This window comes from Perissodus microlepis, chromosome 23 (genome assembly GCF_051167445.1).
Source record: "Perissodus microlepis isolate ML-2025 ecotype Zambia chromosome 23, ASM5116744v1, whole genome shotgun sequence".
NCBI lineage: Eukaryota > Metazoa > Chordata > Actinopteri > Cichliformes > Cichlidae > Perissodus > Perissodus microlepis.
This window is the reverse complement of record NC_140482.1, coordinates 36,509,810-36,524,705: the sequence shown is the minus strand read 5'-3', so window position 1 is coordinate 36,524,705 and position 14,896 is coordinate 36,509,810. Positions and strand designations below refer to the sequence as shown.

At 39.7% G+C, this 14,896-nt stretch overlaps 1 protein-coding gene across 2 annotated transcripts in view; it reads left to right on the top strand.

Moving 5' to 3' along the window:
- Positions 1-455: 455 nt before the first annotated feature.
- ralgps2 (Ral GEF with PH domain and SH3 binding motif 2) overlaps positions 456-14,896 on the top strand; it is a 72,009-nt gene continuing 57,568 nt past the window's right edge. The window contains exon 1 of one of the 2 annotated variants that reach the window (XM_084921476.1): positions 456-812. The gene's annotated coding sequence lies outside the window, so the exon portion shown is untranslated. The remainder of the gene's footprint in view (positions 813-14,896) is intronic. The other variant, XM_084921477.1, reaches the window with a different exon arrangement.

The following is a 14,896-nucleotide window of genomic DNA, read 5'->3' as shown; positions in this document are numbered from 1 at the left end:
ACAAATATACCCATCAGATAAAAAAGGTTTAGATCACTTTATTTTAGTTATATCATTAATATCATTTCAATTAGTTCTCCTTTCCCCCTAAAGTCTAATTTTTTTTTGTTATTTCACACCTAGTTTTAGTGATGCTTTGAAGATATTATATTAAGCTTATACTATACTAAGCAGAGACGTCAAACGTGTGGCCTGGGCCAAAACTGCCCCACTAAAGGGTCTAATTCAACCTGCCCAGATGCCATCGCAAAGTGTGAAAACTGCTGAGAAGTCATCACTAACTCCAGTTGTATCGCATAAAATGCGCCATTTCCATTGTGGGGACACAAACACTATAACTGGGGTGAAAAATAGTCTTCTCAACAATTTTGAAAAGCACAATGGTGTCTTGTCCACAAGAGGGAGTCAGAGGAGAACCCATGAACTTTTAGCCCTTTTGAAGCCAACCAGCCCTTCAAACAGAAGTCCGGCACTACAATAGAGGGCGGGCTGTGCGAATCCCATCTGCCAAGCCTTTAACTGGCAGTGCATTGACAACCTGCGGATGATATAAACAGTAGCAAAAGGTCTCCGTACATTAAGAGCTACTGCAGAGGATAAAGGGCAGATCGGCCCGCTGTGCACCCGGGAAGCTCCGCCCGTTAGCGGCGTCTCCTCTCCTCCTCAGCCCTCATTCAAAACAGAACACAGCTGTTGCGAGGCGCATCGTCGTGTCCGGGAGTGTTAGCCTAACAAAAACGGTTAGCAGCCTGCTTTCCGCTGATGTGCCCGCTGGAATACCAGAAGAAGAAAGAGCAAAACGGCGCACTTCGGTGAGTTACAGTTACAGAACACGACGGGACAAAGTTTGCCATCGTTAGCGACACAATTGCAAAGAAATCCCTTCCCATCCGTCGCGATAGCTAGCTAACGTAGCGTCAAGCTTGACGAGCGGTTTGGGTGTGTTTGTTTTAAAATGCAGGATGCTTATCAAAGTAAATCGGCATCCATCGCGAGGAGCGGACGCGGAGATACTGGAGCAAAGCGCGAGTGAGGCTGGTCGTCTTTTTTTGTAACGCAGACTCTCTGTAGCTGGGTGCAGCATTGTATTTTAGCTATTATATTCTTATCTCATCCACTCACGTGAATGTACAGGTCGCCCCACCGCACACATAAATACACACATCAAGAAGCAGTACCAAGGAGTTTGTGAGGCTAACAATAGATCAACGTGCAAGCTAGTTGTCAGTAAATGCATCATGCTAATTCACATGGAAACCTTTGAGAAGAGTGGGGAGAGCTAGGTAGTTAGCGATTAGTGTATCTGACTTTCCGTGTCGGGGCAGGGAGTTTATGTCGACCCGTTTGTGCTGCTAAACCAGCACAGCTTATTTAGCAGCCACGGGCCACTGCAGGCTCTCTGCTCGGGATGGCTCATTGGCGGTGAACCCCCTGCAAAGCACCCCTCTGGGGAGTGCTTTGGGTGTGGTGTGGGTTCACCCACAAACAATACAGTGCACAAGCAACGTCTATCTTGTCTTTTCCAAAGCATGTCTTAGTTTAAGAATAACCACAAAAGAAGAACAGGAAGGTTATTTGGAGAAAAGGGGGGCAACCAGGGGTTCTCAACTTCACTGATAGGAAAATTTTGGAAGTGCAGTTGGTAGGAGGTTTAAATCAAGCAGTTACATCTTATCTTCCACACTGAAAATCAGCCAGCTGCTTTGTATGTTCCAAGTAACTGTCTAGCTCCGTTAATGTAAAGTGGTTGTGGATCAAGGCTGTCTGTGTGGCAGTGACAGGCTTCAGCTATAGTACGCCAAAATTTAGTGTGTAGATTTGGCTCACAGCTGAAATGTTGAAAGGTAAGACTGAGAGCTGCCCAGCATGCTTGATTTTTATATTTCAGTCCTCTTTCATTTGAGAGATTGGGAATATCCAGAGGTAAGAATAGAATCCACGCACGAGTCACTATTAAACAAAGCCTCCCTCTGCTCAGTTCTGTGCAGCACAGTCTTTGTGAGCGTCCTCTGTGACCCTTTGCTGTTGCTCGCCTCTCTCGCCCTGTTTTAAAGGACTCTAAGGAATGTTCCATATGATATTTGGTGTGGCTGTGTGAGGCTGCTGTTCCCAACACTTAACATATGACCCAGAGGTTACTGGTTCACGCACATGACTAGCATGCCTTTACAGTGCTGCAGTGTCGCATTATGGAGAAATGACTGACAGTCCTGTTTGCCTTAGCCCTTTGTAACAGTTAAATATATGCAGAAGGTTTTTTATCCATTGGGTAGTATTACTGTGGCAGTCATGCCAGTTCCAAGATCATAGTCACTGAGTACTTACAGTTAATGTTGAGCCTAAAGGAAGAGAAAACTTTGGCATTTGGAAAACTATTTCCTTCCAAATGCCAGAGATCCTCAGACTTCCAAATGTCAAAGAAAGAAACTGCTTGGAATTCTTTTTGGTTTTTGACTTCATTTTAATTCAAAGTAAAGAAAGGGGAAGCATTGAGAACAGTGAAAGTTTTTAGTCTTCAAGACAGTAGTCTTGTGTGTTTGAAGGGTGCATCTGAATCATTTAGTCAGCTCCTCTTAAATGTTGGGCTTAGTAGGATTGTGTTTGTCTTGACTGCCATCGGTCTATAAGTAAAAGGGATTTTCATGGCTCAAACCAGCCCTTTTGGAGTGGGGGTGGGGGGCAGCTGGCTATGTGTGTGAGCATGATTTTGTATGCAAAAAGTCTGTTACCTTACTTAACAGAAATCTAAGTATTTCCTGTTTTGTTTTGTGTTTTGTGTTTTGTTTTTTTTTTAAACCATTTGAAAACCTTAAATGTATTTTAATGTTGAGTAAACTCAACATAAAACTTGAAATATTTCTAACCAATAAATTATTATTATTATTGTTATTATTATAGACCTGGTGATTTTCCCTTTAGTTGAAGGGTAAATTCTGTGTGACGGGGAGATATATATTTTTTTCTTTTAAAAAATGTTATATATGTAGCAAACACCCCGAGATTACATTCACTGATGGCAGTGGCTTGTGTTCTTCTTTTGTTTGTATCCGGGGTCCAGTTTAATAAATTTAAATTAATTGATCCAAGATAATGTAATCAAGGCCTGACAGTTATTTATTTAATTTTATAACAAAGATAAATTTCTTTGGCACAAGAAGTCAGAATGAATCATTACAAAAACAATGCAAACTAACAAAATCTGTATCTGCACAGCCTAACGGCTGAAATGTTTTAGTCATTGGTGTCAGTCCAGAATTTCACAATCAGTGCATCCCTAGGGCTTAGGAATGTAATCCAATAAAATACAGTTGGTCTACTATTCTACCTTACATGGAGCTTTGCATTAGTCCAGAGGAACACAACTCCCATCTGCAACCCTATTTACAAATGCTGTATTTAATGATTATTGGGAGTCTTTCTTTCTTTCTTTCTTTCTTTCTTTTTCAGTGGTTAATCTGATTCTTTGTGTCTTCCTGTCTGTATACAAAAATATCATGTTGGTTTCAGTTTATATATTCCACTTAATCTTGTGCATTAGCAAGCTGTATGCCAAAAATGTAAACAAAGTGCCTTTACAGTCTGAGCGAGAAAATCAGTTATACTAAGGATTTTAGCATCATCACATACACTTCCATTTACAATCACTGATATTCAGCGACTCTCTGTAATGTAATTTGAGCCCCAGCTATTTTTTTTAGAAACTGTCCCTTGGTAACTCTACATGCCACCTCCGCCGTCTGGGCCAGGCTAATCCCAGAAATGCTTCATCTACGTGGGCCCATCTGTTCAGCACTGCAGCGTAACTGCTCCGTCCAAGGCTTGCAAATGTGATTAGTCGGAGATTACATCTGTGTGAGTGAAATAAAACTCCCCTCTCAGAATCGGAGCCGTGTGTTTACAGGAGAAAGGGATAAGCATTGTAGAGCTTTTGCGTCATCAAGTGTAACCCCTGGTCTTTCTTAGATTGTGTGTCTCTGCTCTACATTGCGTCACGTTGGCTGCTGTTTATGTGTAACGTTCCTAGACGCAGCCTGCATGCGTCTGTGTAAGAAAATGCAAAGTGCAGCTTTCTAAATGAATAAGCAGTCGGTTTGTGGGCTCCTTCTACATATTCTAGGAGCGTTTTGGTCTGCATCTCTCCTTTTCTCTCTCTGACCTCCAACCAGTGCCGTTGCTCAGTTGCCAGGGTAACTTTATGCGTGTGTCTGGCACATCCATTCAGCGCAGATGGAACTGCGAAGTCACATGTCGTCACACTCTTCCTCTGATGCCTCCCCAGCCCTGGCACCGTCACTGCAAGTACAAATTTGGTTATGTGCGTGTTCATTTTCTGCATTGCATGCAGACGCCACAAAGCCACCAAAGATCTGTGCTACTACTGGGAGTTATATAACGGGTCGTTGTGCTTGACAAGGAGTTTTGGAACACTGATAATAATATATTGTGTTTTTGATAAACTTTTCTATGCATGAGGTGTTTTGAATGTTACTGGCAGTTAGTTGATGAAGTGGGTGTTGTGGATATGAGCTTGGCTAGAGCCTGACTAGTTGCCTGCGTACATCACGGCGCGAGAAGAAGATAAGAGACGAGGATAATGCATGCAGAATCTCAGAGGCAGGCACCGTATTTCACTGCGTAGGATTGAGCAACGTGACTCTATATTTTCTCCCTTTGCTGTATACCGAACAAATTTTGAGGAAGTCATGTAAAAGTGTCTCTTATTGTTATGAGTGTGTTTGCCATGTGGTTCCTGCTCTGTTGTAATCACAGCTCTTGTTTAGGAGAAGTAGAGGCCACTGGGGGCCGGCAGACACAGGCAGTATTGAAACGGAAACTGGCTGGTGGTTGTATCTCTCACATACACACCCCGCTAAACACACGGTACAATAGGCTGAGCAGCTGCTAGAGGCCTTGAGATTTAACCACTCATGGGAGTGGCTAACACATGAAAGACTAGGCTGGTGTCCACCCCTCTATCAACACTACTAGTGCCTTGCTTCTTAGTTGTGTAACTTTGCTCACTTTCTCTTTCACTATGCTTTCATGTTTTGAGTGGACATGACGCTATTTTAGTTCTGCCTCGTCAGCCTGTATTTCATTCTTCCAGTTATCAGGCAGCAAGACTTACAGTACCTTGTATGTTGTATTAATTTCATTTATCTACCCCCCACCACCTCCACTTCCTGCTTGCTTATGTCTTCTTCTAAATATGAAGCTCGTAAACATGTCTATCACTTAGCATCCATTGTTGCTGAGTGTGACTCATTTTATTGATTTTGATTTTACCGGCCTGTCGTAGATATAACTGTATCAGAGTATATCATATGAAGATTTATTTGTTTGTTTGTTTTAAACAGAACATAGGGCATAAGTGGACACTTGGTAATGTAAAAATCCCATAGCTTGTCCACTGGAGTGCACGCTGACTGTTGCTTACAGTATGCCTCCTTACATTGCTAGAAATTGAATAAACAATAAGCTCATCCCTTTTCCTTCTATGAATAAATATTATGCTATGAAGATAAGACTTAACAGGCCACAAAAAGTTGAAATTAGCTCTGCTACTAATCGGCTGGAGTCTTACTGATGGTGCTGCTGAGTACTAACATTTTTAACCTGTTACTTCACTATAATGATTATATATTCTTAAGTAACCTGGAATAAATTATTAAAGACAACTCTCATTTTAAACCTTGGACTTTTAGGAAATCGGGTAATTTTTTTTTTTTCTTTATTAGTTTTTTGCAGTAAAAGAAATTTTCACCAGAGTGTCGAGACTTGCCCGTTGTGATTGCTGCATCACTGCAGCTGTGACACAGCATTCGGTGTTGAATATGTTAAACTGATGATTGTTCTATTTGTTTGTGCCATCTTGCACTGCATGGATATTTAAGGGTACATCCATACGTACAACGTTTTTTTTTGTTTGTTTGTTTTTTAATGTTAAAAAAAGTGCACATTTCCAAAGGTCTTTATCCTGGCAGGAGTTTTCCAAAAGCTTAGTTTTCACTAATCCTATATGCTGTTTATATGTGGATGAAGGCTAAAATGCATTGAAAAAGCAATGCTGAGTAAAATACCGGTGCATATGTGGACGTAGACTCATTCTGGCCTTTCTTGAGGCACAGACTATTGATTTAACAATATAATGGCACAATATTAGTTCTCGTAAACCATTCTATATGGGACTGAGCTGAGATGCTTTCATCTCTCTTTTGCTATGCTTTGAGTATGTTGATCGTATTTTTAATAAGTCACCCTAAAGCTGAAATCATCAAAGTAAGTGCTGCAGGTGTTGAAGTTTTGAAGATGTTGCCTTTTTCAGTATTTCCAGTTAGCTGTTGCCAGTTGGAATACAATATAAGAAATCTGAAGTGCAACCTGTTGAATCAATAATCAGACAGGCTTTTGCTTTTTGAGGTAAGTTTTCAGTGCCTTTTGTCTATCTCTTGATCTGTGTGAATATACTTCCATAAATATAAGGGATGTATTAATGCTTTAGCTCCTATAAGCTAAATAGGAGGAACAGGAACAAAAATTCAGAGTTCAAATGCCACCTGAGACACTTTGTTAGTACAATAGTTGTTGTCCATCATATACCAAACTAGCAGGACAAGCCTTAAAATCTGGGTATACACTGTGCCAGTTTAAAAAAAAAACCTGAATATTTTATTGATGCTTGTAGTCAGCAAAATTAGCAAGTGTGTTTTGCAGAGAGCTGTTGTCACTGATGACACACTTCCTAATTTGAAGTGTGAATCTATTGAAACAGGGTGCCAGTACCAGCTCCAGTATTAGTGCATGCAGCATAAAACAAAGGTAGCTCGTAATAATAACCAATTGCTTAAAGCCCTGCACCTCCACTATGTAACTGCATCAGTAATTTCCATCCACTGTTTGCTCTTCCTGTCATACAAAGCTCAGCAAGTGAGTGCAGCTAGTGGTTCTTGAGTCATTTGTTTACATTTGGGTTGCACATCATTAGCGCCTAGCATCTCCCCGTTCAGGCCCTGGTTGTACTTCATAGTGATTTTGCCTTAAATGATAAAACACATTTTTTTTTGTTTCCAATTTAAGTGGGAATAATAATTATTTAAAATTTTTTTTTTTTGCAAATCATACTCTGTTGCAAGTTGATGAAGTAACTCCCTTTTAGGCACTAATGCGTCATCACAGGCTGACTTGTGGCTCAGAGACACACCTTGGCTTGTTTCATTGTTGCATGCACTGGGGAACATGAACGCATGGTCTTGCACTCGCAATATCAGTGATATGACATTTTTGTACTGTGTAAACATTTATAGTACTATTATCGTGGACAGTATTACACTAAAAATCATCCATTCTGAACGCCAAAAAATAATCAAACTTCAGAAAAAATGGAAAAACACAGATGTGAAAACCTTGAGTTTTGTGTTAGTTGGAGTTTAACAGCTGGTTAGTCACAAAATTATGTTAAACGGCAAGTGACTTTGAGCTATTGAGAAGAGGCAAAAATGCACCGCTGTAAAGGAAAGAGGCCTGGTAGACTTAGAACAAGATTTAAAAAAAACAAAAACAATAAAAACTTAATTGTTCACAAAAGTTATGCAATTATTTTTTTATTGACCTTATTTTCCTTTTCACTTCTTTATTCCATGACCAGCATTATTTCAAAACTCATGGGTGTTGGTCTGGGTTGGTGTGTCAGGTTATAGGCATTTGGAGTCATAAACTCTTGAACTGAGTTCAGGGACATCCTATAATAAAAAGCCTTAGTCTTAAAGGCTAACTTGAAAAAGAGTTATGAGGCTTTTCCACAGTTTTTTTTTTTTTTTTTTTTTTTAAACTTCTGTGTTGTAGCATATCCTGAATATTCAAACTAAAAAAAAATACAATGGAGGACTAAATGCAAGATGAAATGCAATGCAGTCCTGATCTGCTTAAAGAATTATGTGAAGATTTTTTTGGTGATCTTATGATTTGGGAATTGGGTTACATTTGAATAACCCTGAAGGAAATAATCTCGCTCTTCAAAAGCTTTCAATTAGCAGGGTTTTCTGTTAATATGATTCTGTAGGACAAAATATTCAGAATTACTTTAATTATAGGCATGTTTCACAAATAGGATTAGCTACCATAGTGTCAAGATGGTGGCGGGGCGGAGTAACAGGTTTGCAATGCTTGCTGAGCCTGAGGATTCAGATGTTAATAAGACAGAACGTTAGTTGAAAAATTGCTGAGTTAGTGGATGGGGATTGGCACGTGTTCCTGCTCAGAAACGAGGAAGTGAGAGATCTTTGAAGATATTCTGAAAGGTTTTGTGGCAATAATGGCAGGGATTTCAGAGGAGCTGCGTGGAGATGCGCAAAAATTTAAAACGATTATTCAAAACCAGGAAGACCAACTGGATGCACTTGAGCAGTGTTTAAAGCGAGATAATGTTGTTATTAGAGGATTAATTTAACCACCAAAGGTAAGGAAATGGTGGGCACAATTGGAGTTGAGATTGAGGTCGCTGATTTTAGTTTAAACTACTTGTAGAAAGTACGTGGCTTGCAAAGTGTATTGCCGCTGATGGTGTGTACTAATAAAACGTATTTATTTAGTTTATACTGTCTTTTAAAATTCCCACAGCTATAAACTCCACACTAAACTGGATCATTATGTATACTGGGGGTTTTCTTTTTGAATAAAGAGTGCAAACAGACTTGTGATGTTTGGTTCTCCAAATTAAAAAAACAGGACTATGATGTACTACCCCTCAGGCTGTATTGAACATAAACAGACAGATGCCTCACCCTTCCACTTCCCCCTGCATATTGTCCTGATCCACCGGTCTGTATCGGCGCTGAAGACAAGTCTTTGTGGTCTCACAACAGAGCCTCATCCATCTGTCTGAACCTTGAGTGTTTTTGGCTTTGGGTGCAAAACTGAGAGCTGAGCCACAGCTATGTCATGGAAACTTGTGAACTTGGTCTTGAACCCGGCCAAAGACAATAGATCAGATACAGACAAACACGATTCTAGCTCTGTGTTTTGTTCCATCTTCCTTTCGCTTTATTCTGCTCCCAATGTTTTCACTTCTACTCTTTCCTCCTCATCTGATAGTCAGCAGGTGCGCTTTTTGACCTCAAGCACACTATGAAAATAAGGTGCTGTATCCTCCCCACCTGTTATTTTCTTTTTTCCTTTTTAACTCTCCAGCACCTCTTTGATAAATGAGTAGAGATGATTCATATCCCAGGCAGATGTGTTTCTCTATCATTTCAAAGAATCCATTTAGATTTGTGGTACTGAGAATGATCTCTTTCCTGTCGCCTTTGTCAGGTTTCCCACAAGTTGGGTCTAGGCTTGCACACAGACTTTCTTGCACATGCCTGAAGTTACGCATCTTGCATCACCAACTGTCAGTCTGGGTATTAATTCATTCTATGCAGCCTTTTTGTATGTATGTGAAATTATTGCAGGTGTTGAGATTAATGGATTTTTTATTTATTTATTTTTATTTAGGATTTTATGAAAACGTCTAACATTTCCACTCTGAGAGCAAATGGTGGAATTTAACTAAATAAGAAATGTGCTTAATATCTAAAGTGATAAACTTGAATACTTTCTAAAAGGCAAACTGACAAAATGGTAAACCTTAATGTCACAAGGAGTTTATTTGACACAAATGGATAGAATAGACAAATATGAACATAAGAAAGTTTATTTTCTTTCTTCCTTTTTAAAAAAAAATCTCTTCAACTACATATGCTTCACAGCTATAGACAATATAAAAGATGGATGTTGCTACTGTGAAGCCTCCAGGAAAGGATTTTCGCCATCACCATCTCAGGGTTTTGGAGTGAGATGTGCTGAGAAACGGGGCAGGTCTAATTGTGAAACACACATCCCCATTGGCTAACGACTTGGCACTCACAAGCCAGTGAACATCCTCTAGATAATCATTTATCATAGACCAGGATTTACAAAATTGATCAAAATCTAAAGAAAGGAAAATTGAGAATTTACGGGTCCAAACATGCTGATTTGCTGCGATGCTTGATCTACAGCTGGAAATTAGCCTATTTTATTTGCTTTTTACTATTTTAAACACCCCAAGGCTGCTGTATGTCATGTATTATCAAAGTAGACTTGAATTAGACTGTAATTTTCAAAATTTACCTTACTAAAAGAATAACTTTTGTCTGAAAAAGTGCCGAATGGTACTGTTTCAAAGAAGGCCCAAACCTATATACAGCTTTCCTCCCCTTCACAAGATGCATCACCATCCTTTTAAGGCATACAGATTTTTCTTTCCCTCACAACTGGTTCTTATGACAGTAACGGTTGCTGCCTCGATGGACAGGCCTGTGTTTGATTCTGTTTTCCACGTGAAACGCTAACTTGAAGGTTTATTTGGATGTCTTTTGTGCTACAGCTGGAATCACATGAAGGTGGGAGAGTTGTAAGGATTTACAAGAGAAGAGGGAGGGTGACATTGCCGCTGGAAACAATGTCATTCCTATTTATAGTCAATAGATGAATGTTTAGTACCACATGGATCCTGTCTGTACTTGTCCTCTGAGAGAACAGCGGCTCGAACCAACAGTGCCGGTAACTCGGGCACTTCATATTATAATTTGTGTGTGTGCAGCTAGCCCCTGGCCATGCCTCTCTCTGTGTTTGTGTGAGAGAGAGGAGGATCAGAAAAGTGGTGTGAGGGGCTCATTCAGGGAGAGCGGAGATGAGGGGACGGAGGGGGGGAGGGGACTGAAGAGATACAGCTGTTTTTCGAGTCTCAGCTGTTGCTCTTCTTCCATTTGATACAGGCTTGCTTTTCCCCTTTCAAACACACACACACACACCCTAACTAGAAGCACAGCACTGCATTGTTCTGTCTTGTGAGTAAAAGATAAAATAATCAATCTTTCATAGCTGCTATCAGATGGGAATACAGAGTACTTTCCATATTAGTATGAGAGACAGCAATGACCAGATTTGGAAAAATCTGCCTCTGCTGCTTGACTCTCCGTCTCTGCAGATAATTCGGATGGGTTCAGTTTGATATTTATTTCTTTTTCTGGTTATTCTCGTCCTCTATTGCCTCATTTTTCTCCCCCTTGGCCAGTGTGTGGGTGTCATATTTTAGTCTCCCCTGTGACCTCTGACCTAGTGACTTAGAGTGAACAGCTGTGTATGTGTTCACAGGCACACTTGTTAGTTTCTCCCTCGGCCTCTCTCTCTCAGCAGCAATCCCTTTTTTGTGCGTTTTTAAGTTGTAATTACTCGTTTCATCAGGCCCTGGAGATAGGGCAGTGCCATGTTAAGGGGAAGTCATGCATGCAGCACTCTGTGTGAGTACGTGTTAATCTGTATGGGAAGCCCGCTACCTCAGTCTTGCTCAGTTAAGCAAGTTCAAAGTGACTTGAATTGTAGATAAAAACTGAAACTTAAGGTCTGTGTTTAAAGCCAAAGCCCTTTCCTCTTTTGTCATACTGAACACTTGGCTTTGCAGACTTATACACACAGGATGTAACTCTGTCAATAGCTAGCCTGCAGAGTGTTTGTTTTCGAAAAGCCTGCTGAATCTGACGTTAAGTTTTGGCTCGGAGCAGCTCTTCTGTGTCAATAGTCTGAACAGATAAGGAACAACTAAAAGAGGACGGGGTTGTAGGAGGAAGATGAGCTCATTGTTGCAGGGATGCTGAAATCTTCTGTTTGTTTGGAATGTCTTATTTAGTGGATTATACAGTACACTGAAGGAGAATATCCTTCTTACGCTCTCAGTAAAGCTCACTGATTTGATCTTTGATCTCATCCTGCCTCATAAAGGCACTTTTTTTTTGTGGTTAAAGTTTGGCTATGAGGTAGGTCTGCTTGCTTAGGGCCAAAAATACAGCGCTTGTTTGTTGTTGAATGGTCTTTTGAAATATGCATTTGTTGAAATTAATAGAAAAATAGTATTAGTGTTTCTTGGTGCTTGCTGTAAAGACAAAAACAAAAGACAACATGAGAGCAGTGTTGAAAAAGGTAATGCAGAAAAATAATAGTTTTATCCTTATTATCCATCATGGATAATTCTAATTAATTTAAAATTTCAGTCCCTTATAAAGCCATACTTGTGCCAAAAAAAACTGGCACCAAAAGCTGATGGTTGGCGCGTGTGCACAAATTAAATTCAAATTATAACAGTTGTTGATGGAGAAGCATTAAGATCTTGTGCCCTTTTTTTTTTTTTTTTTTTTCTTTTTTCTTTAAATGCAACTATGATTCTGCATTTATGGTTTGGAGATGTGTCCCCTCCTGACCAGCTTCCTGTGCAGGGATATAGAGTTTGGCATGTCTAAAAGGAGGTTTTGTTGTACCAGCACCGTGGGAGTTTGTGCGTATTCCTGCACTGACATAATTGTATGGTTTGTCAGGTTGCAGCATGCAATGTCTTTTAGCTGTGAGGGCCCACCCGGTATCCAGTCCTGGGAAAGGCTGTGTTTTTCTTTTTGTGGTACCATCAGTGTAGATGTGGCAGAGTCTCATTTTTGTGCATGGACCATTTCTTTGTTGCTCCACCACTGATTTGTGGTAATTTCTTAACTTAAAGAAGGAAAATATGTTCACATATTTAATACTAACATCGTAGACTGGGTTAACAAGTTGTAAAGATGGGAATTAGTGTGTGATTTGATTGAAACTGATTTTCATTAAATCCTCACAGTCGTAGATTCAGCATCTGGGTTGAAAGTTTTTCTTACAGTTTAACAGTAGTTCACTTAATGTTTCGAACACCAGGTGACCTTTAGGAAAAAGTTTGACTGAAATCGTTCAAACTCAGGCAGGAACTATTACCCTGGTTTTTATCTGTTCATCAGAATAAAAGCCAAGCAATTTTGCTCAAGTTTTGCTCTCAAGATCGGCCAAAGTAAGTTTTGCTTTGTCATCAGTAAGATGCCTACAAAGCTTACAGTTTTGTTCCTTTTGCAGGTTTTTGTTCTTTTGTTAAGTAAACTTTTAGGGCCTTTTTAAAAAAACAACAGATAGGAGCCATGGACTGAGAGGGAGAGGAAAAACTCTACGCTAAACTCCTGTGACTAAAATTTCAGATGACATATTTACAGCACTGACTTAAAGCTGTGCATAGGCAAAACAGATGCTAAGAGAAGGAGATGGTTTCTTTTTGTAGTTTCAAATTTAGTGCTCACATCAGGCTGGACTGAAAGCTTGTCTACCTGAAGGTAAATGATTCATTTTTGATCATGTGATTAGAATTCTTTCTCCAGTCTTTCAGCCTGTTGCTTTACATTTCATGGAGCAACTGAGAAACATTAATGGCATGAAATTAGTCTATAATAATAGAATATATGTTCCTACCTGTATTTGAAATGGTTCTTATTTTCTCTTAATGTGGCAGGTTCTTCAGGCTCCCTCATGTCCACACACAGAGAATCAGAATCAGAAGACTTTATTTATCCCTAAGGGGCAATTAACAAACAACGGAGAGAATACAGTGATAAAGCAAAGCTACCCAATAAAACTGTGAACCAAAGACTTTATGAGAACTTTAAGAGGTTAATAAAGATTTATAAAAAAAACAAAAAAAACAAACAGAAAAAGGGGCAAGAGAAAAACCTATCACACCTTGCATCCTAAAGTAATCGTTTCCAAAGCATTTTTTGTCCACCTTTCAATATGATTATAATCTACAATTACCTTCTTTGAATGTGAACTTGAGTCAGTTCGGAAGTGGGGTTAGCATTAACAATCTCCGGATGATGGAAATTTTATTTTTTTTGTTTCCAACGTGATGTGTCATTGGCCCTAAATGATAGCAAGGGGAAGAGCAACCTTTGTGAAGGGGAAATGAAACGATTAGTGTTGCAAACCACCAATACAAATAAAATACCTGGGAATAAGGAAAAAGGAAAAAATCAGTGGAAACTATTGAAACTGCTGCTTTCCTCATTGCTTCTGCTTTATTGGCGACGTCAACAGCCCTCAGTCTGTTTGCATCATCTGACAGGAGAAGTTGGCTAATACTTGTGCAGTACCACTTTGAACAGGTACTTGGAAACCAAGCATTTCTTTCACATTGAGAAAACGCTCAGGCCATTTTAAAAGAGCATGGGACCTGAAGTGGAGGTAGCAAGACTTTTTCTTTTCCTTTTAACTGTGTGAAACTGTCTGAGAAGATGATACGGGGGTCCTTTTATGCTACTGGACTATAAACAAAAGAAAATGCAGATCCAGATTCCCACAGATGTGCCTTAATTTAAAGGATTGACAACATGTCTGATGGCATAGAAGCTGCTTTTTGCAGTGGTTAAAATCTTTTTCTTGTGGGCACAACATATGCCTAATAGAGCAGGGCGATATGACATTGTGCATGGAAGTTATATAAAAATGTAACAGTGCAAATGCAAATTCCTTGCTGACAGTTTAACCAAAAGGCATTTCCAGTGGAAACTGGCCGACATATCCTCAGCATAACCACGTATAATATCCACAAAACTTAAAAAGAGGATATACACACAATATACGGTAATATTATGTTGAAGCACAGTACGTATCACTCCGTGGGGCTCCTACCTACGATAGCCGTAATCCTCCAACAATCCATCAAGTGGTGCGGGTTCGTAGCTTAGCAAAGTCGTACTAAAACAGTTGGCAGATTTTCGAGCGCCGTGTACCACATAAAATCGTTTCGAGGTCAGTAAACACAACCAGAATTCATACATAAGTCACACGGGATAAGGGGCTCTGTTGATTTTCAGAAAAATCAAAGGATTGATTTTAAGTGTGCCGTATTTTCCAAAAAACACGGTAATAACGACGGCCGCTAGCATGCTCTACCAAAAATAGTGCTTTGTTGTGTATCTGATGGACGAAAGCTAAACCAGTTCCACACCACTGAAGTTGCAGCATTTTTACAAACCAA